Here is a 23,844-nt window from a genome sequence, read left to right on the forward strand (position 1 = left end):
ATCAGCATCATGACCTCACTGTAAGTGCGTGTGTGAGGGCGAGTGCCTGCACATGTGTCTGTCACTCAGTCTAGTTTAGGCTGATGTACTCTAAAACAAATGTCACTTGAAAAGGGTACAAAAAAAGGTAGAATGAGTCTAATACCACATAGAGTATTTCATGAAGTGGTTATATTTAGACACAAATGAGCTTGGATTCATTTTTGTTTTAAAGATCCCCCCATTTTTCATTGAACCTTTTGTCATAGGATGTTTTATGACATCATAATTATTTATTGCACATATACTGCAATTATAACTTGGACAGGATGACGAAGCTTAGTAGGAGACAGACAACAGAATAAATAAAGCCTACAGAGCAGTCAGACTATTTTTGTGAAATCTCCTAAGAAATATATAGACAATAAGGTGTAATTTTAGAAAAGTACATGATTTTAAATTTAGCAGGATCCAGGAAAAGATATGTTTGAGAAACAACTACAAACATTCACATTCTGTACTAACTCTGACATTGTTTGCTCATTCACCATTTAGGTGATCTGCCCAAAGTAGACCTTTTCAGCCATGGTCTGAGCCATGAAATGGACAAAGTTAAATGCAATACAATTAGCCAAATGATACATAGCACCAGGGTTAGCAATTATACGCATGAGATACAAATAATGATCAATGCAGATAGATTAAAGACTATTGATACTTTTAGCAATATCACTAATCCATACTAAAAATGGGTATTCTACCATAGCCAGTATGTTGGTGTATATGCCAGAATCTATCACCCCATGCAAGTGATTAGTAATTTATATGGCTAAGGTAAAAATATTATGCAGAAATGGTAGTAAAGGAACAAGAAAAGTTAGTATTTGTGTACCAGTAAGATGAGTGAGTACTGGTAAACATGTCGACGTTTTAAGTAGGCTTCTAAAAATGCCACAGACTTATAGACTACTTTTTTAATACTGTAAGCCTTCCCCTGGTAGTTCTGTGATATTCCACTGACATATTCATCCCCCTTAGGGTGAGATCCCCACAGCCCATTCTTACTGTCACTGGGGGAGACTTGAGCACTTGGAGTGGTGCCATCATCTACAGTGAGCTGAAGGTTTTCTCATAGCTCTACTGTTTCAACTCACACATGCCTAGTAGAAGCTTCTGACAAATTCTGGAAGATTTTCAGTTGCAGAAGGTACAAAGGGTGGGTATAGATGCATGCTGGTATAAGTATGAAAATTAACACCAAATTATCTTGTGTTTGGAGCATTCGTGCTTCCACCCATGTTCCCTAAAGGTGAACACATGATCATATTTTGTTAGAGCTGCACATGCCCAGACTATTTGTTGCGTACTATATCTCTATAATAGGCACAGACATTACAGTGGGTCAGAATACCTCCCTAACACCCAGGATGGGCGAACTGGCATCAACTGATGTCTCACCCTCACTCAATGGCTCTTCCTGTTCTCATGTTAGTAGTCAATTCTGGCTCATTTAAGACACATTCAGGGATTTATCCCTCTTACTGACAGAATCAGTGTAATTACAAAGCTCAGTTCAGAAAGCAGGATATAAAGATGGATGTATGTCTTCAATCCAAACTTCCATAAAGTGTCAAAAATAAAAAGAGAAAAGGTAAAAACATGAAGCAGCTTAGACATAAAAGTTTTTGCACTGCAGGTAGAATTTTGAAAGACATCTATAACTCTCATTAATATTTTAGGTGGAAGATTTTCATAATTTTTGCCCTGCTTGCCAAAGTGCAGTGACTGATACTGTAGTCTTTGAAATGAAGCAATATTCTCACACCTGGGACCAGTTTTGACAGAGTTCTCCACTCTTCAATTTTTTCCTGGAGAGGCACACATGAGAAGATTTCAGTTTAATACCAAGGATTGAATTAACGGAGCACAATATTTTGTGCTACACTGAATCATTTTATCAGCGATTATGAGAGGTAGAGGTGCAGACAGCCTGCTGGTGATATTTCCTGCACTGAAGGTGTTAATTAACGTCAGTGTCAATGGCTTAGGCAGTCAGAATCTCAACTTTGATGATGGGAATATCATACGGTTGTGGGCCCTATTCCCGCAGCAAGTGCATGAATTCATTTTCCAGTCCTGACACTGTGGTACACTATAGAGAATGTTGTACTCTTAAAGTGCTGTCCTGCAGGTGAGGTTCCATCCACCAGAGAGAGATATAAAGGATGACATGGATCATATCAAAAATAAATAAATCTTTAACAACTGTAAAATATGTAATGTAAACTATGTTCCATTACATTCACATACAATAATCAAAGACAGATAATCAATATCATTCATACTTTTGCAATTGCTATATAATGCAATTATAATTTCATCTGATATATGCTCCATAATATTACTTTGGTTATGCAAGCCATAAAATAAAGTGTATTTACTTATTTATTTTTGTTTGCTGAATGAGAATGTCCATTTGAGAAGATTATTTTTGTGTGGTGTACCAGGGAGAGAAAATACCCAGTATATGACAAAATATTCACTCATAAAGAGAAGTAGAAAATGCTGATCATGAGAGAGAGCATAAGCTATGACAAATGTAAGACATCAATGAGAAGCCTAAGCTATACAGATTAATAACTATGCAATTCAACAGTATCTGAGATGTGGATGAGAAGAAGGGAAGCCTAATTGTCGAGGTCTAAGTTACACTTAGAGGTGCTGCACCCAAGCGGCACAAAATGTCAGGGGTACTGCATGACAGTAGAATTGCAAAAGGGCTAAAAAGAAAGACGTACAAAATGGTAGTGTGACCAGTGTTTTTACACAGCACAGAAACCAGAGCAGAAAAGGCAGAGCAACTATGGAAGCTTGTGGTGATGGAGATGAAATCCCTCAGATAAGTATCAGGATGCATACTGTGGGACAAATTAAAAAATGAGTAATCAGATGGGAAGCCAAAGTAGCTCCAGTTGTAGAGAAGGTCAAGTAAAATGGGTTCCTGTCAAAAGATGGCATGGATGATTATTGAAACACATATGGTTCAGACCATATGATCAACAATTTAGTCCATCAAATTGTTCTGACTGAGTTAGTGTTACAGAAGGGATCAGGATGGAAGTGGGGGTTCATGCAAAAGTATTTTTTCTGTTGTATGTGGGTGTTTGTGTTTAATTATTTTTTTGATGGATTGAATTGTTGATTATATGGGTTTTGACAATCTGTCCATTCGATTGTTTGACATTGCTCCATGTAACACAAATTACAGTGGATCAGTCACATGTGCAGAAAAGCAGAAAATTGTTTGGTAAAGAAGATTTTGGAGAGACAAAAAAAAGAATGCAAGTTGAAAAAAGGATGTCCAGTGAAGAGATGGTTGGATTGCGTGAAATAAGACCTTGGCATGGTTATTTAAGAAGTAGGATAGTGGCTCTGAATCAGGAATGGCTGAGAAAGTTGGCAGTTTTCCCTGACTCTGTGTAAACATGGGAAAAGGGGTGCTGATAATGCTGACAAGGATGATTATGATGATGAGGAGGATGATGATGATACCCACAGACTAAGGGAATCAGTTTGTAACAATGTGTGATATATATGTTCAAAGGCAGAAACAAAACAAATTACATGTAATGAAAACAATGCAACAACAAAAATAACAACAGAGTAATTGTACCTTGTAAATGACTGCTGTAATAAAAATAAGTGTTACACAGTAGATGATTAGTTGCAATATGGTTGAACAACAACAGGTTTCTAAGCCACCTAAAATAAACTTTGTATAATGTGGCAATAAAGAAAGCAGCATAGTCCTTTTGTTTTTAAAAACAATGCAGTTTTATTAAACACAACCAAAAATGCTAGTGCTAACTCTTGTCATATAATATGGAATCATAGTAATTAACATACATTATCTGCTCTGTTAAAATTCTAAACAGTCCCCAAAATAAGTTCCAACATAGTCCAAAGGCACTTTCCTTCTATGGAATTTGGTATAAGAAGATATTCGCATTCCTTCCAAGTACACCACTAAGTATTGCCTTTACTATAGCTCTTCACTTATGTTCTAATGTTCTAGAAACACACTCTTCCTCCATGAGGGCCTACCTTCTCTCATTCTGGGGCCCATAGCCATTTCATACAACAGTTTAGTAGAATAATTGCCATCTTTAATAAACATCTTAGGGGAACCTTCTGTAAATAATGCATTGTGCATCAGTTTATCTTAAAATAGTAATATTGATTACATTACAGTTCTACAGACATTTGTATTTACAGTATTTGTCACAATACCTCTATTTACAGCAGCACTGTTTACAATATTTTTGTCAGATTTCCATCAAATTGACATACCATTCAGTGAGAACTGGCACACCATGTTACACTGCCCCCCATCACTTGAAACCTTCCGATTCTGGCCTCTGAGATTAGCTGCAAGCTTTAGACCATCAATCTTGATATGTGCTTAACTGTAAATGCAAATGATTATAAAGAGAGTGCTCAGCTACACAATTCTGTGTTCCCATCATATTGCCTATTCAACCATAGTGGAGAGCAAGTTATGCCACGGATGTGAATGTTCAGCTGAGTGCAGAAAGTGTCCCCTTGATAGCTAAACATTCCCTCTTTACAGTGGAACAGTTGGTCTTTGTTCTTCTTAATTTACAGCTCAGAAAACATATAGTATGTTTTTTCATATCACTGGCCTGTGATAGCACTGCCCCTCCTCCAATTTGTAATTCATCATTATTGGCTGCAAAAGGCATGCTAAAAGTGTTATAGGTTCATAGGCTGGTACTAGGCTATCAGCCCTAGGGCCTATACAAGCCTAGCCATAACAATTCCCTGGCTATTTCTTCCCACACTATTTACTTCCTGGACCCCTGTCTAGCAACTTATCTCTTTCAGCCTATCTTGTAGATTGGTATAGCATGCTATGACACTTTTAAATGATGTTTTTCTCTTCTTACCAAGTTTCTCTGGCAATATTTAGCAATCCTCAAGGGGACCTGCTGTTTAATAACTCACAAGAACTGCACCATACTGACACTTAGTAATTCTCTAATGGCAGACAAGAGGAATAGTATTAACTGATCCTAAATGTTATCATCTTCAGTAACCTTGCTCAGCATATACTTACATTTTTGGTTAAAATGCTTCAATAACCATTTGTCTGGAGATAAAACACTTGAAGATTTGAATTGCTTAAAGTTAAAGCATTTTCACAGCTGGTGAATTATTGTGGAAATAAATCATGTCCCTAGGTTTGTGAACATTTCCTTAAGTATTCCTGCTCTGGTAAATACTTACATTCACCCTAAACTAATAGCTTTATGAAGGAGAATAGCCTCATGTTATTTATTTAAAGTATGTCTGGCATGCCTTGAGGTCTGCTATCTCTGGATTTTCATTAGGGTGAGTCTATTGTGAGCTTATGGAACTGCTGTCTATCACTTCAATATAGGATGGGGTCTCAATGCTCAACTCTTCTCTTCTGAAAGGCAACTTATACTGCTACTGTTTAATGTAATTTTATATTTCTAAAATATTCATTTTGTCTTGTTTTCCTTTATAAACCTGACCCATAGAATTCTCTTTCTTCTGTTTAGGATTTCTACAGTCTGACTTAACATGATTCTGCTCAGGGTTATTTTGTCTCTTAGTATATACTACCCTCTTCTCCTTTTTGATTTTTCTTCTTGAAGTTGTTCTATTTCTGTCTCTGGGTGGATGAGCACTAGTCTCTGACTTTTTTCTCTTCTCTAGGATGCTCTCCATCTGTCTCAGTGTAAGCTACATCAACCTCAAGATTTCTTTATCCTCCTTAAGTTACTTTCCCTCTGTAAATGGTATTCAAGAACAACATTTATTTATCTGTTAATTTTTCCTTACTTACAGGCATCTGTTTCCTAGAGTCTTCACCTACTTAAATGGTAGCATTGTCGCCTCACAGTAAGACGCTGTCCTGTTTAACTCTCAGCTAGAGCGTCTTCTGCATGGAGACATGCGTGAATGGGCGTACCTTCATTGAAGGCTGTGCATCAGGGCTGGCAACACGGCATGTAAAAATCAACTGCCAATCATTAGTGGACCAGAGTTCCGCTGTGGCGACCCCTAACTGGGAAAAGCCGAAAGACACAACAACAACAACAACAACAACAATACTGAGAAAAAATAAGTTTAGAACCCAGAATAAGCAGTGTTTCTGTTTTATTTTACTGGGCCAGTGAAGCCTTTCATATTGATAAATCAGCCTTTCTTGTGCTTCTTAGAATTCTGAATTTTTGAGGGTTTCTGTTTAGCGTTATAAAAAGTTTAGAATTCTGTTCAGGTTGTGAAGTTTTCATGCTTCTTTATTTCACTTTCACCAATATATTTTTTCAGTGAGAAAGTCCTTTTTTTAATTTTACTAGTTTCTTATTCCCTGTTTTGCAACTCTTTCCTACTGCAATATTTTATTGTGCAGGTTGCTTTGGTTCATGCTGACATATCTCTGTATTCTCACAGCAGTTTTTGATCTTTTTAAGATCATACATTTATCTTTTTTGTACTGCTATTCTGAGTATGTCTGGTAGCTCATGTCTTCAGTTTTCCATGTCAAGCATAGGTATAGCTAAAAGATCATTGACTTGGTGATTCCCCTCATAGCAATGATAAGGTGGTGTATCAAAAGGACTGCCTTCTTCCTATAGCATCCATTAATTTTTAAAGTGGGGAAAATCTTTCCATAACATCATAATATATGTTAAATTGGGAACTACAGCAAGTGGAGACATTGTTTATGATCTTCAGGCATGTAGACCAATTTAGCTGTTTTATTTTCAGTAAGGGTCTACTTTCTTCATGCATGTAGACCAATTTAGCTGTTTTTTTCAGCAAGGGTCTACTTTCTATACAATTACTGTTCCATTCTAAGTTTGAAGTTACTACTTTGATCTGCTATTCCCTGTAGCCACTTGCAATCAGTTAAACCATTACACTTAATAAACTTTTCAATAGCACAATAGCAGACAATTGACTTACCATTCATTGCAGAGAGTTTATCGCACAGTATGGGTTCAATATAATTGGTAACATGGTTTTCTGTGGTTACAGTTTTTATAGGTAGAATGATCTTAGTGTCAGCATTACTAGTACAAAATATAGAAATGCCACCCATTTCCCAAAGTTAAAACAGAGTATGCCTACAACTAGTGCGTTCTATTTCTTATATCTAGGCTTTTGAGTTTTAAACATGGTTTCATTGTGTAGCAATCTCTGCACCAGTCCAACAAAATATTCAACATGCTTATGTTCAGTTTAAAACACCTATATTGATAAAGAAGTAGAGAAAGCCCTCTTTAAATTTTTTAATACCTAACATTTCTATTGAAGTACTTTTAGTATTTTGACCCTCACAATCTAGATGCAAACTTTAAATCACATCTTTCTGTTTTGTTAGGCAAAAATGTTCAATTTTAAAACTTTTGAGCATGTGTCTCAGAAGCAGCAGTGAATTTATTAACCATTCCTTTTTTTATTGTTTCATAGTCCTGATGTTCAGCTGCTTTAACATCCTTGAAAGCTTTTATGGTTTCCCCGCTAACTGATCTGAGGCGATTTTAGCTTAACCAATGTTTTGCTATTCCAAATAGAGGGCCTTCCATTAGGAGGCTACCAGTCACCCTTTGAGGACTTCTTCACTGGCCAGCTGCTTTATTGGTGCAACAATATTTAGAATTGCTATGACTTTTCAACCTTTGCCATCCCTGAGACTGCAATAGCAATGGTCTGTGGTAGATGTCATATTCCTGAGAAGGCAAAAGTAGGTGCATTCCAAAAAAAAGTTCCTACTGTGCAGCATTGGACTGCTTTCATTTTCAGTCAGTAAAATGACTCAAATAGTTTTGTTCATAACACTCAATAGTGTCTGTCTAGTTGGGAAAATGTACTCACACAAATGGGGTTTGTGCAAGCAGTGAAAGCTATAAATTCAGGATTTTGTCATGAAAAAATGCAGCAGAATATGCCTGTATTCTCCACCAATGTGCTATATACAAAATACAGCACACTGTATAAGTTAGATAAAAACACCAGACAGAAGACCACCACGATGCTGTAAAATCTTCCTTTATTAGAACAGAACAAGATGGATAAGCGCTTTCGCGTACCAACCCAGTACGCTTCTTCAGATCAATTTTTACATTGAAAAAGCACTTCTTTTATACAAAAGACATCAAGCTTAACAAGTGTCAATTAACTAAATAAGTCAATAATTCAATTAAAATGGCTAAAGACAGCTAAAAGGTGTATAGCTCCGTGAGCATAAACTGCGTGTTCAGCAAGGAATTATTTACTTGATCCTGTTATAATATATAAATCAAGTTAAATCAGGATCAATATGTAAAAATATGTATAAAGGACTCGCAAAAATATATAAATAAATAAACCTATGTAGTTTATTTAAAATTGCAGAAAGCATAAATATATGGCGTATGATAAAAAATGTTAAAAGAGTATATATATAATATAAATATTAATTTAAACCAGTAAATCAAGATATGTGCTTTTAGCTACCAAAAACAATATATTAATTCCAAAAAAATACCATAAGAACCTTTTAGAAGCAAGTCTCAAAAAGTGAAGCAAAATATATATGTCTATATCTGAATCAAACATAAGAACAATAAATTCATTATTGTAATAGTCCATAGTAAACTGAATATACATAGGCTTCTATATTAGGTGACAATAAGGAATGAGACCATTTTCATATAAAATAAAACATGTGAATACATATGTATAAAAACAATAAGAAATATGAATAATGAAAAATTAAAGGTTAAAATATTAGATCTATCACTAATATAAGATATATATAGTTGATAAGCTAATAAAATGTTGAAATAACAATAGCTAATATATCAATTGATAGATTAAACATTTAAGTGATATGCATTTCAGAAGAACCATTCTGTAAAGTATTAACTCACTATTAAAACATTATGTACAATATCAAAAAATGAAGTCATGAAATATATCATGTGATAAATTATACAATATAGAAATATAATGTATATAAATTATTAAATAAGAAATATGAGTTAAAAATTCTTATCTAAAGCATATGTATATGTATATATCACATTGTACAATACCTACAGATTATAAATCAGGGGACACTATAAAATCCCATATATTAAAAATATATATGTTAGGTATTTATTTCAAACTATGCTTCTTAAGTGTAGATCTTATACTAATGTATTGATTGAGGCCAGGTGGGTGTTGTGCTTTAAAGCGTAGTATCCAAGATAGTTCTACATTTTCCAATTCATTGAATATATCACCTTTGCGTATACTGGATTTGGTGACCTGTAGTATCCTAAACCTAAAAGTGTGTCCAACATTGTCCTTTATATGTTTAAATAATGCATTCTTTACATCATTCTTTTTTATGTCGTGTAAATGATTATAAATTCTCTCTTTTAGCATTCTTGTTGTCATGCCTATATAAAACACATTGCAATGACAACAGTCTGCGAGATATATCAGGTTAGAGCTATTACAGGTACCTTTAAATCTAGGTCTAAAATAAAGGTTCATAAAAGGATGTTTGAATTCTTGTTTCTTAGAGATATATGGACACATATTGCAAGCATTGCATGGATAAGTTCCTGTTATATGAACTAGAGACCTAGGGATAACTGGTGAATCAACTTCCCTAAACTTCTCAATGCATAATAGCGTTTTCAAATTCTTGCTATTTTTATACACAAACACAGGTCTTTCTCCTATACATTTTTTAAAGTCTGGTTCAGTTTGTAGAATATGCCAATTCTTTTTAATAATATTAATAATGTATTTATTATCGCTAGTATACCTAGTCTGAAAAGTTATTTCATATTTATTAAATTTTCCATTATAGTGTGACATATGTCGTTGCATAGTGCCTTCATATGGTGTCTCAGTTATCTTTAAGGATTGTTTAACAGAATCAATTAATGTTTGATCATAACCTCTGTTTATAAATAAATGTTCTAAGTCCATTAGTTGTGTAGACAAATCTTCGGGGTCGCTACATATTTTCTGCACCCTCATAAACTGACTTTTTATAATATTTCTGAAGACATGTCTCGGGTGCACGCTGTTAAACTCTAAAAGCGTGTTTTTCCAACATGGTTTCCTATATATAGAAGTATGTAGGAAACCGAATGCATCTTTTGTAATCGTAATGTCTAGAAAGACTATCTTAGTGTCAGAATACTCCATCGTGAATTTAAAAAAGGAGGTAGTAGATTCTAAATATGTAACAAAGAGTTTGAATTCTTCTATGGACCCCTTCCAGAAGATAAGGACATCGTCTACAAAACGCTTATAGAGTAACATTTTTTTAAAAAGGGGGTTGTTAAACAGGTATGTATTTTCCCAATAGTGAACAACAAGGTTCGCATAGGTGTTTGTGCAAGGAGTGCCCATGGCCACTCCCCACTGTTGTAAGAAAAGTTCCTTATCATATAGAAAGACATTATTACTAAGTACAAGCTGCAAAACAGCATTGAGAAGAATTTGGTCATCATTATTAAAGGATCCACTATCGTTAATAAGATGTCTAATTGCTTCACATCCATAGTTGTTCGGGATAGAAGTAAAAAGACTTTTCATGTCCATGGTAATTAATAAACAATCTCCTGGGAGACCTCCATCAAAGTGTGTTAAAATTTCTAATAACTGATATGAGTCCTTAAGAATGGATGGAATGTTATTAACTATCGGTCTAAGTTTTTTTTCAATAAACACGGACATAGTTTCAGTGATCCAACCGTTACTTACAACAATGGGGCGTAAAGAAGGTGGTATCATATTCTTATGGACCTTGGGTAACCCTTTTATGTAAGGTATCCTAGGTTGCTCAACTAAAAAGTAAGAATATAAATCATGATTAATTTGGCGACACATCAGAAAATCATAAAGCTCTTGATGAACTTCATATATAATTCTATTTAGGTCAGAATGTTCAATTTTAGTGTATATGGCTTCATCTTTTAACATATTCACCATACTAGTATGATACATATCATAATCCAGCAAGACAATCCCTCCCCCTTTATCAGCTGGTTTCACAATCACATTCATATCTCTTTGTAAAGAATAAATGGTGTCCCATTCTGCGTGTGAAACATTATAATATAAGTCTTTCTTTGAAAAATCATTAGAAGAGCTATAAACATCATTCTCGCACGCTTTTAGAAAACAGTCAACAGCAGGAGGTAGCGTAAGCGTAAATGTACTTTTTCTTTTGAACTGAATGTCATTAGCGTTCAATTTCTCAGGATATTTAGTTTTATTAAAGCTGGTTTTCAGAGCAATAGAATGTGAAAACAGTTTTAAATCCACTAAAAGTTCGCTAACATTACTGACCTGAGCCGGTATGTAAGTCAATCCCTTATTAAGCAGAGCTGTATCGGATGCTGTAAGGGCACGTCTAGATAAATTAAAGACCAGATCATTTAATCTCTCTGTCGACTCCTGTTGCTTGGATAATCCCCTGAGAACTTTCGCTTAGATCTCCCTCGACTGCTGGATCTGCCTTGTGGTAATTTTCGGAACTTGGAGGGAAGTGGTAAAAAACTTTCCAAGTTCCCTTGTTTCACGTTTAGCACCAAGCGTGCTACTGTATGATTTCTTCAAAGCTTGCTGGTTGGGAGGGGGAGTGTCTGTAGTGCCTTGAGTGGTTTCATTCATAGGCGTGGAACAAGGAACCAGAGTATCATTAACTAGAGTAGCAGTTCTTAAAAGGGAAATGTTAGATGAAGGATGAACAGCATTACTTTCATTTGTCAAGGAAACATTAGTTTCAGTAGTGTTATTATGGCCCACAGATTCCATTCTGTTATTACGGTATCTGGGCCAGGAGAACACTTGACCGTTATGAAAGTCCATATTGTCTCTTTGTAGCTTTCTCATTTTAACTTGTTGGAGTTTTTCACTATAGGAAGATATCTGAGTGTGCAAAGTATCTAACCTTTGAGAGAACATTTCCCCTTTAAATTTTGATATAATGTCTTTAAGCAATGTATCTGATTTCTGAGAGAGTTCTTTCTCAATAGGTAAGAAATAATCTATAAGCAGTCTTATATAATTAAATCCCAGGTCTAAGTTCAGTTGTTGCCATTTCCTTAGAAGTTCTGGGTGATTCTCGCCGTATGTCGGCATACACAGCACTCTCATACCTCTAGGGATTACTTTGAAATGCAAACAGGCTTCAAGATGACGCCTTTGACAACTTAATCTATAGAGCCTGTAAAGTGCATTTTCAAGTTCCTTAAAAGCTATATTAAAGTCTCTTTGAGTGTCTATGTTAACATTTTCATTAATAACAGCAGGTAACAACAAATCCATTTCTAGAAGCGGATTATTTTTTGACTCTGTTAAACCATACCATTTTCTCGCCAGAATATGTTTATCTGGCATATAGTCCAACACGACATTAGCAGCATCCATAATGTGAAGACAGCTGGGACGTGAAAAAGGAAACTGTAAGTCCAAAGAAACACCAAGTCAGCTGAACTTCCAAAGGTCTCCTCTGTCGAAAATAGTAGCAATGTAGATAGATAAAAACACCAGATAGAAGACCACCACGATGCTGTAAAATCTTCCTTTATTAGAACAGAACAAGATGGATAAGCGCTTTCGCGTACCAACCCAGTACGCTTCTTCAGATCAATTTTTACATTGAAAAAGCACTTCTTTTATACAAAAGACATCAAGCTTAACAAGTGTCAATTAACTAAATAAGTCAATAATTCAATTAAAATGGCTAAAGACAGCTAAAAGGTGTATAGCTCCGTGAGCATAAACTGCGTGTTCAGCAAGGAACACTGTATAAGTTCGTAAAACCAGTATAATTGTATTAATCACAGCCAAATCTGTCAAGGCAAACTCTTTTCAAGTAAACTGAACCAATGGAAATAATGTGAAGTTCCTTTTCTGGTTAAAGTTCCAACCAAAAATACAGTCTTTTGTGTAGGTTCCTACACAGTCCTAAGGTTCTTTTCTAAATCTGGATTCCTCTTGTCTGCCATTTGATGCAGAAGATTAATGGTCTGAACTATTAATATTTATATCCTGTAGTTAAAGATACAAGACTGATATACATATACATATACATAACAAGGTAAATGATTTGATTCCTTCCACTACCATTTGCATTCTGTATGACTATGAACAAGTCATAGAATCAGACAATGTTTTTAGGTTACCCCCAGAAAAAAGACACTTCATCCAGTAAGCTTATCTGGTTAACAAATAGTGAAATAAGTAAATAAATAAATACAACTAATAAAAAATGTACATGAAGATGTCCTTGCTCTTTCCAAGTTACAGTGTATTAGACTGTCTATGTTACAGTGTAATACACACACACACACACACACACACACACACACACACACACACACACACACACACACACACACACACACACACACGCACATATATATATAGATAGATTGACTGATAGATACAAGATGGCATTTGTTTTTCTAGTGAACGCTTTCACCAGGAGTGTAATATAATTGATTTCAGTAGGACATCATGCAATAAGTGGGAGCAGTGATGTACGATTGTTATAAAGATGAATTAAAAAGGATCATGAATTCGAGATTTAAGAACACAGTTACACTGAAGGGTCGATGCATTGAATTTTAATTTTGAAGAAAGACTAGATGTAAAGGTGGTTGGGGTGGGATGATACCTTCTTCTCTCCTGCTGGATGGAGATGTAAATGGATGTAATGTAAGAACACTTAATAAACAAAACACAGACTGGCTCTGGTTTACTTTCCATGAGATCTACATTTATGCTCAATTCTCTGGGACTTATGTGTAGCATATGATTTGCAAGTCACTGTGACTAGCTCATTAACATTGAATTTATACACCCTATATCAGGCATCCCCATTTGTTAATGTCAATACATACATGTCTTTAAGGTAGTATGCATTGCATTATTAACTTTGACACCAACTAAGTATGTAATGTGTTATATACATCAAATATTAAACTTTTGTACAAATCATTTGTGGTTCTCACATACCTCAGAGGTGAGAGCCAATATTATGTGAGAGTTCTATGCTATAGCCCTTGCACTTGAGGTTCTGTGAGTCATAGACTCTTCCCACATTAAAATAAAGATGCCAACTGGTAAACTGGGCAGTAGGAGCTATGTGAACTGCAAAATGTTTTGCTCCATCAAGTTCTAGGTGGTCTGTATTGTGCAGAACATCATCTACAATGTGTAGGCAGGCCCACTGAGGCAATTTTTATGACTTCCACTTATGGCATACATGTGACCACACATATGGTACACATGTGACTTGATTCAATGGTTTTGTGAGGGGTGACATCCCACAGGGGCATATCATAGCTCTCAGTTGTATAGATTTTTCAGGATGCCCAAATTTTTGCCTCGTATTTTTGGTCTGTTTCTCATAAAATTGTGTTTTCCTGGCAAATTAGTGACAAATCATTAAAGACTGAAGTTAGAAAATAATGACAGACATTTAAGTTTCAGACTTCATACCCTTCAGAAAATTCATGATAATGCAAAACCTGCTATTCTGTCAACTTTCTAAGTTTGTAAGAGAAATATTTAAAAACTGTTCCTATTTTTGAGCCTTTGTCCCACTTTTATATATGGCTTTGTCCAGATTTTTTGCTCTAAGAGGTTGAGAGGTATGACCATATTGTTGATAATACTGGATATACCCTAAACCTTGACTCATGACACCCCTTAGAAATCTAAATAATCAAACTCACTGAGGTAGAACTATGCACTATCATAAACCAGAAACAACACTGAGCATGGGAATGGTCTGGTGAAGGCATGCTTTTGCTGTCTAGATACATCTGGTGGTGCCCTGTATCATGACTCTGCATGAATGTCAAAGTACTGACTATATATGTTATTATTAGACAATATTTTAGTTAGGTGGCAGTTACAGCTGGATGACCTCTTGCTGGGCCAGCAATTGCCAGTACCACAGGCAGTGGAAGCTGAGACAGATAAAGAGTCACTGCTACGGTTTAATGTAATTTTATATTTCTAAAATATTCATTTTTTCTTGTTTTCCTTTATAAACCTGACACATAGAATTCTCTTTCTTCTGTTTAGAATTTCTACAGTCTGACTTAACATGATTCTGCTCAGGGTTATTTTGTCTCTTAGTATATACTACCCTCTTCTCTTTTTTTGATTTTTCTTTTTGAGGTTGTTCAGTAAAATGACTCAAACAATTTTGTTCATAACACTCAATAGTGTCTGTCTAGTTGGGAAAATGTACTCACACAAATTAGGTTTGTGCAAGCAGTGAAAGCTATAAATTCAGGATTTTGTCATGAAAAAATGCAGCAGAATATGCCTGTATTCTCCACCAATGTGCTATATACAAAATACAGCACACTGTATAAGTTCGTAAAACCAGTATAATTGTATTAATCACAGCCAAATCTGTCAAGGCAAACTCTTTTCAAGTAAACGGAACCAATGGAAATAATGTGAAGTACCTTTTCTGCTTAAAGTTACAACCAAAAATACAGAGCAGGATTCACGAAGGCTTGCACGGAGTGTAAGAGATGTGTAACACTCCATGCAATCCTCACGATCCAGGAACAGCCCGAAACTCTGTGTAAGAGACCAGCTAAAACGTCTCTTACATGGACTGGGTGTGGATATGCTAAATACCTCACTTGCAGCCAAAAGGTATGCAAATGAGGTATAGTAGCGATCCACGAAGCAGTAACCAGCCTATGTAAGAGATGTTTTAGCTGCAGAAATGTACTCAGTTCACAACTGAGTACATTTCTGCAAAAATCACAACGGAGCCATGTCAGCTCCAAATAAAGAGTGCATATGTGTCAGGCAGCATGCCAATGGCCAAATATGTGGCCATTGGCAAGGTAACCCGATGCAAAAATTATAAAAATACGGGCTGTGCTGTATAAAACATAAAAATGAAGGTTATAAACCCACAAATGTTGGTTTTATGCAATACATGGAATGACAATGCAGGGACCAGCAGACCAAAAACAACATGGCCACTGTGTAGTGGTTGCTAAGGGGGGAAGCTGAGTCTAAGACATGTAACTAAGCATTAGTAGGCAATCTCATGTAAATGAGGGTTAGGATACTGAATCCCACAGTCACATAGCAAATGAGCACAGTCTGAGTAGTTTAAGAGATACATAAGAGGGAGGAATAGAGTAGGAGATAGGTGACATCACAGGGGGGAATGGTAGAAAGAAATGCAGTTTATTGGAGGTCAGTGTAACATGACAGATGGCAGACACAGATCAGGGAAAGAGAAGTGCCACAAGATAAGCATGGGAAAGTCAAGAAATGGAAGGTGTACACTGTTACTTACACCAAAGTTTCTTGCTGGGCGTGCATGCGCACGTGTGCGCACCATGAAGCGCGAGTAGGGCAGTTTGCACACGTGTAAGGCAGACTGAGCATGTGGTAGCATGTTGGCAGATTTCTAACACTGTTTGCACTGGTGTGTGCGTGTTTTAACCTGAATATTCAGATCCTGAACCGTGTAAGCATGTGTGCGCGAGTGTAAGCCACTGTGAGCGTGTTTCTGCTGGTATGCACGCTGCTTCCCCCTGAGGAAACAGAAAGGAAAAAGGAAGCAGCAGAATTAGTAGGAAGCTAGCAGGGAATACTGCTGGAGCTAGCAGGTGAAAACAATTAGAAGCAGGCAATTACACATGCAGAATAGTAGCCCAGCCCAGCACTTAGAACTCTGCAAACAGCAGTGCAGGATGTTTCTCTGAAGAGACACTGCAAGACAGGAGTAAGCTATTAGAAGTGAAAACTGAAAAAGCTGAACTCAGAGCAGAAATGTTAGGGGCTGCCATAGCTGTCATAATGAGACATAGGTGACTTGCTGAGGGTGGTGACAATGCAGATGGTGCCAGACAACCCACAGTGAGGCGACCGAGAAGAGTGTACTGGCCCAGGGTCACCTACCACGGGTTACATGAGCTGGAGATAGTAGAGCGCTATAGAGTGGACAGAGAGCTCCTGCAGCAAATAGTTGAGCTGTGTAGGCCACACCTCACACACAGAACCAACAGAGGGGAACCCATCCCAGTGGAAACCAAGGTATGTGTTGGCCTAAGAATACTAGCAACAGGTACCTTCCAAAGACCAACTGGTGATATGATGGGGATTTCACAGGCATCAGCCTCCAGGGTACTGCACCAGTTCCTGGATGCCATGTCAGCACATGTCAGTGATCATGTATATTTCCCCAATGCCCGTGAGGTATTGGCCAGCAATATGCATCTCTTCCAGCAAATAGCAGAATACCCTGAGGTAGTGGGTGCAATAGACTGCACGAACATACACATCAAAGCACCAGCTGGTGAGCGGGGTAGGGCCTACATTAACCGCAAGGGCTTCCCCTCCATCAACTGCCAGGTCATGTGTGATGCCCAGGGCATAATAATGAATGTGTGAGCTGGCTGCCCTGGGAGCTAACATGATTCCCACATCTGGCATTTGACGCAGATGTACCAGACATTTGCCAATGGGGACATCCCACACAGACACCTACTGGGGGATGCAGGTTATGCACTGGAGCCGTGGCTGATGACACCCATCAGAAACACACACACACCTGAACAGGAACGCTATAATGAGGCACATGCACAAACACGTAATGTAATAGAGCGTGTGTTTGGGCTGCTCAAGTCACGGTTCCGGTGTCTGGACACATCTGGTGGAGCCTTGCAGTACACACCAACTACATGTACCCAAATTGTCATGGTATGTGCTATGCTACATAATATGATCTTGCGAAAACAGCTGCAGCAGGACCAGAATAGGGCTGGGCCAAAGATCCCCCCACCATTGCCAAGGCCATCACAGGCAGAGCATGACTCGGAGGAGGAACAACCTGAGCCTGCCCCAGTAGGCAGAAGGAGGCATGCCCAGTATGCCCTGGTCTTGGCAAAGAGGCAACACATAGCACATACACTGGCTCAGTAGGAACCCTGGGAATGATACCCCCTCTGACTGACTCAAATAATAACAGGGATGCCTAAAATGACATGACCTGCTCACAAACATGTACAGGGAGTGTAATATGTGCATCCGACAGAGGCAGCCCTGCAGCTCCACCTGAGGCATGAATGCCATCTGTTAAGTAATGTAACACCACGTATAATATGCACACCTGAGGACCCTGACTAACATCCACCCTCACCAAGCATGAAGCCACAAAATGACGATGGGATGATCATTTGCAATAACTGGCTGAAGTAATGCAGTTAGTCAAAGGGGAGCCAATGTGTTTCAGCCTGGGAAGACATGCGAAGCATGACATGATGCACCACCTGCTAGGGGTGGCATGCACCTATCAGTCCAGGCCCCACGGATACTGGCAAAGGCTGTCAGTACCCACAGCATGCCCTGAATAGGTAAGTCTCAAAACACAATCCCACCTTCATAGGTACCACAAGGGATAGGAACCTAGACGTAATGCTACCCAATGCCAGAAGTCTAAACAGCAAGATGTGTGCAGTGTAAATGCACACAGTATGGAGAATGTTGATATCAGTCCTGTAATAGAAAACTGGGTCAAGACTCACATCAGCACCCTAACACTACCAGGTTACACCTCATACTGTGCTGTACAGCTGCAAAACATGGAACAAGCTGCAAAAGGAGAGTGACTAGCAATAAATGTCAAGGATAACCACACCTCCATGTTGGTACCACAACAAGAAGCAGCATGGATTAGCCATGGTCAAATACCAATGGTTAAAACCACCTCCCAGTATATAGCCTGCTGCAGACTACTGTCCTAATACCAGGAACTGCACCTGGCCTATGTTGGAATACATGAATATATCAAGCCCCCCAAACCACATTATATTGCTTGACTGAAAATACCCAGACATACACTGGGAGCATTATACTAGCACCAACACAGTAGGAGAAAAGTTCCCAGAATCCATAAACCAAAATGCCCAGGAACAACGTACCACTCCCACAAGAGGGGTAAGCATACTGGATGTGATAATCAGCAACATGTGTACTGGATGGCAAGATGAGATGTGTATCCCTCACTGGTAAGACCAGACCATAGAGTAATCACACTGGATATACACATCCTGACCACAGTCCCTGGCCAGAAAACCACAGTGAAAAACATGTGTAAAGCATAGGTTGAACCCCTCCAAACTGATGTGGAATCCACGAAAGGCCCTGTGCAAGTGCAGCATATGGGACACACCGCAGAACATGTTATACAGGCATTCCATGAACACAGCCAGGAATGTAAGGAAAGGTATGCAATCACAAATAACAACAAGAAACAATGCCATACATGCAGGCATCTGGCATGCTGGACTCCAGCCATTACCAAACCATGCAAGAGAATGAGGAAGCTACTACATGATAGAGTAAACATAATAGGGGAACTAATCACTGATCAGTAGTATGGCAATAAAATATGTCCACACATACAATCCACTAAGGCCAGCCACAACAATAGAATCTGTGAATCCAGAGGCAATGTGACACCTGGCCCAAGTACACAGACAACCCACAACTCCCCCCAATAAATACAAATATATGTGAGAGATGCAACCATGTATCCAAACCGGAGGCTGAGCTCCCCCACCTCAGTACTGTCAAAACTAGTCAGGAGGAGAAGGTAACCACATACACCACAAACCCAGTCCCACATAGACCTATCACAACTGTAAACCAAACACATAAACACAGAAAACATTCCCGGAGGCCCTAATTACAAACACACCACACCAACAGAAGCCTCCAAAGCAGATCCCAAGCAACCACAACCTCCAAACATAGCACATGCAACACATAGTACACAAAGCTGGTGTGCCAAACAGTCACAGGCCAGAAGGAGAAACAACATGCCTGATACAGTTGTAATAGGTGTCTGTATAGGCAGACACACTGCTGTCCCACTCACCAGACTGAACAAGGGAAAGGGTACAGTAAGCTGCCTGTAGGCTGCCACAATATGCCACACAACAAAAGTACGCAGGTCACCCCAAAGCAAGCAGAAATATAATGCACTCATTGTCCATGCTGGTGTGAATGACCTGAGATGTACCTCCCTGGACTACATGAAAAGAGACATGGATGAGCTCTCTGAGTATGTACCCCAGGCCGGTATGACACTGGCCGTTTGCAGCATCCAACCCTCACCAAGAATGATGCCACAGTACAAACACAGAATGATCAGCTTTAACAGGCGGCACAGTTACAGCTGTCAGTCCAAGAGGGTCTAATGTCTGTTTGCTTGAGATGTCATGCATGACAAGCCATGCTGCTGTTCCAGGGATGGCTTGCACCTGTTACCCCTGGGCATCTGGATTCTGGATAAGGCCTTTTCCACCTCCATAGAGCCGTACGTAGGCAAGGCCAAAAAGACTAACCCACCACCCTAGAAAACATGTGGTAAGAAACATAAGGGTAATGCTGACCAATGCCAGATGTGTAAACTGCAATATGCATGCCCCTGAGGCACTTCCCAGTATGGAGAATATTGATGTCTGTGCAGTGACAGAAGCCTGCTGCAAGCCTACTGATAGCACACCAGCACTACCAGGTTATACCACATATCATGCGTTATGGCCCCAATACCTGGACCAAAACATCAAAGGAGGGGGAGTATCCATATGCAGCACAGACACCCATACGGCCAGGTAACTGACAATGCACGAAGCAGCGGAGACCACCCATGTGCACCTAAGTGTAGTCAAAACTGCTGTACAGTCTGTAGCATGCGACAGACCACACTCTCACACACAAGAACCCCACCCAGACATCCTGAAGACACTGGACAGTATGAATGTCCCACCAAATACCAGACAAGGTACTCACAAAGTACCACATAGGTGGTAAACCATTATGTATTCAAGGAGTAATCAGGGACCTAGGGACACAAGTTGACAGTAACCTGTCATGTGACACTCACAATGCCAATGTGGCTAGGAAGACTGTCGATATTGGGCACCGTATCATGAAAGGATTCACATCTACATCAACAGAGGTCACTGTGCCCCTGTACTGTTCCCTTATCAGACCTATAATCTAGTACAATGACTCATATGGGATGTACCATACCTGACACCTGCAGCAGTTCGGAAGACCTCAAAGGTACCCCACCAAGAGGATAAAGGGTGTCAAATATATGTCATATGCTGCCTGGCTGTAGACACCCCAGCTGAATGCAGTCACAGACTGCCTACACAGAGGCATTGTATGTCTGTTGTACAAGGCCATGTCCAACACAGGAGTAATGGACATGCTCCACCACAGGAAATCAAAGCCATTAGAGCTGTGAGAGTGACAGATGTCAGCCTCAACACATAATGAAATAGGATGTGCTGGAGGGACAGATGCATAACCCAGAGGCTCCCCACACCCAGTAACAGGATCCCAATCCATGTTAGGCAGAGCCCCTCACTGACACCCCTCAACAGGAATATTGCCAAGTGGACGGATGATCGTACATGTACACAGGGGGTCTTCACTGTGTCACGTCCAGACAGAGGCACAGTAAAGAATATCATAAATGGCCCTAATAGTCACATAGCAAGGGGCGGCGAAAGACACACACACTCTGGCTTGGCTTACTAATGCCCTAGGGTGGATAGCCTAGTATGAACCCATGAACCTATGAAGATACAAATTGTACAGGACACTAAGGGTAATCACAAGGCGTACTTAACTGATGGTAGGAACCATGTTGGGAATCCACAGATATGCTCCAAATCACACAGATATTACAAACAACATACCAAACACAGACACATATTGCCAACATACAACCTGACAGGTGCAGTGCAAACCCCCCCCCCCCCAGAATGCAAAATATCTATCCCAGCAGACTGCTGGTCCCCTGACATTGCAGATGCTGAGGTAACAGCCATCATCTGCAAAGCAAAACACACAGCAGCAAAGGTATGTGATGGTGTCCTGGGCTGAGGCCAACATGGACTCCAAGAATAATGGAATGCCAAATCACACTACTGCCCAATGTCAGCCTTACCACAGGATATGTACCCAAAGAGCAGTGTACAACAACAGTGGTCCTTCGCAACAAAGGTGTTGCCTGAATGCATACTGCAAACTACCACCCCAGGATCCCGACAAGTTTGGTCTACACAGATATGGAAAGGATCAGTATGTACTGCAGACATAAAGCTATCGTGGACCTACTGATACCGGACCCTACACAGTGTGGCTGTCGTAACTGCAGATCCTGCCCCTAAACATGTTTGACCCATTTGAAACAGGCATTAAGGTCATTGATGAGGGCAATGTGGTCCACACAGCGTAGCTGGATCGTGCATATGCTTCCAGACAATACCCTACGAGTTCAGTATGGATATGTTCACCAGCTTAAATATATACCCCTATGTCAGTAGAGGGGTTGCAAACCAGACCAAGGACAGAACTGACATGGTCAGACATGCTGCATCCATGTCAGACTACAAAGCAGATATGAGTGGCATCCCACAAGGCTTGGTCCTGGGACCCCCGTTCCGTATATATGTCCCATAGGTACAGGCCAACATGGAAGGACTGTGACTGAACATGTATGCAGAGGAGTACAAACAGCCCACCATATCCGACCCCCAGCTGACACAAGCAACCCACAAAAGGGCCACCTAGAAACAGACAACTGGAGCCATAGCCATGTCAGCAAGCTAATTGCAGAACTGTGTATAGACAACCACCGTGGATATACAGTAAGTGCCCACAAATTACCACACAGGTGTTAACCCATTATGTACCTAACATGTAATGAGAGACCTGGGGACACAAGGTGATAGATATCCTGCAATGGACAAACATGTGGCTGTAGTGTTCGCAGAAACATACCATATACCCACCCAATCATGAAGGTTGTCAGATGTAGATAAGGGGAGGTCACTGTGGCTCTGCAGTCATCCTTCATCAGTGTCACAATTGACTACAATAGCCCCTGTGGAGTATACCTCAGCAGACACCTCCATCAACTGAAAAGTCCACAACAGTACCCCACCAGGAGTAGCAAAGTGCATGAACAGATGCCATGTGTTGCCTGAGTAAACAAACTGCAGCTCCACACACTGCCATACTGCCCAGCCAGAGGCAAGCTGTGCCTGATGTATGAAGCCATGTCCAAGCTGGAATCAATGAACATGCTGCACCTTGTACAATCTGAATGGCAGTGAGATATGCACATGTGAGACCTGAACCCCAGCACTGACATTCATAGGACACGCTGTACAGAATGATCCATAACACAGAAGGCACCCCCACTCTTGAGTAAACTTCCAGTACAGGTTAGCCAGAGAGTCACCTATCAACACCCCTCAAGAGGAATCCCGATGAGTGGATGGGAGATGGTAGGTTAACCCTGGGTATCACTGTTATGTCAGAGGTAGACGGAGGCACAGTATACTAACCATGACATATGTCATGGCAAACTCCAGTTACAATGTGTGTCGAAGGACAAACACACTCTGTGATTAGCATCAGAAATGGCCTAGGGAACATCGCTAGTGTTTGCCAATGTCCACCTATGTTGTGGAATACACTACCAATGCTGGACAAGCCTGGTGTAGGTAGTCCATATCCGAACATAATGCAACATGGTCATATGTGCATAACTGGCCCCTACACAGTCTGATGTGCTCACTATGAAGATGTCAAGCAGTGATAGGACTAAAGCCCAGGATACTGTCCACCACAGTGAAAGTACTGAACCAGAACACTATACGGTACTACAGTGTTAGGTCATTATGAAAGGATGTTGACAACTGTATGCAAAGTATCCCATGCAATCCCTGC

Source organism: Protopterus annectens, chromosome 6.part0, assembly GCF_019279795.1.
Source record: "Protopterus annectens isolate FY-2018-M chromosome 6.part0, PAN1.0, whole genome shotgun sequence".
NCBI lineage: Eukaryota > Metazoa > Chordata > Ceratodontiformes > Protopteridae > Protopterus > Protopterus annectens.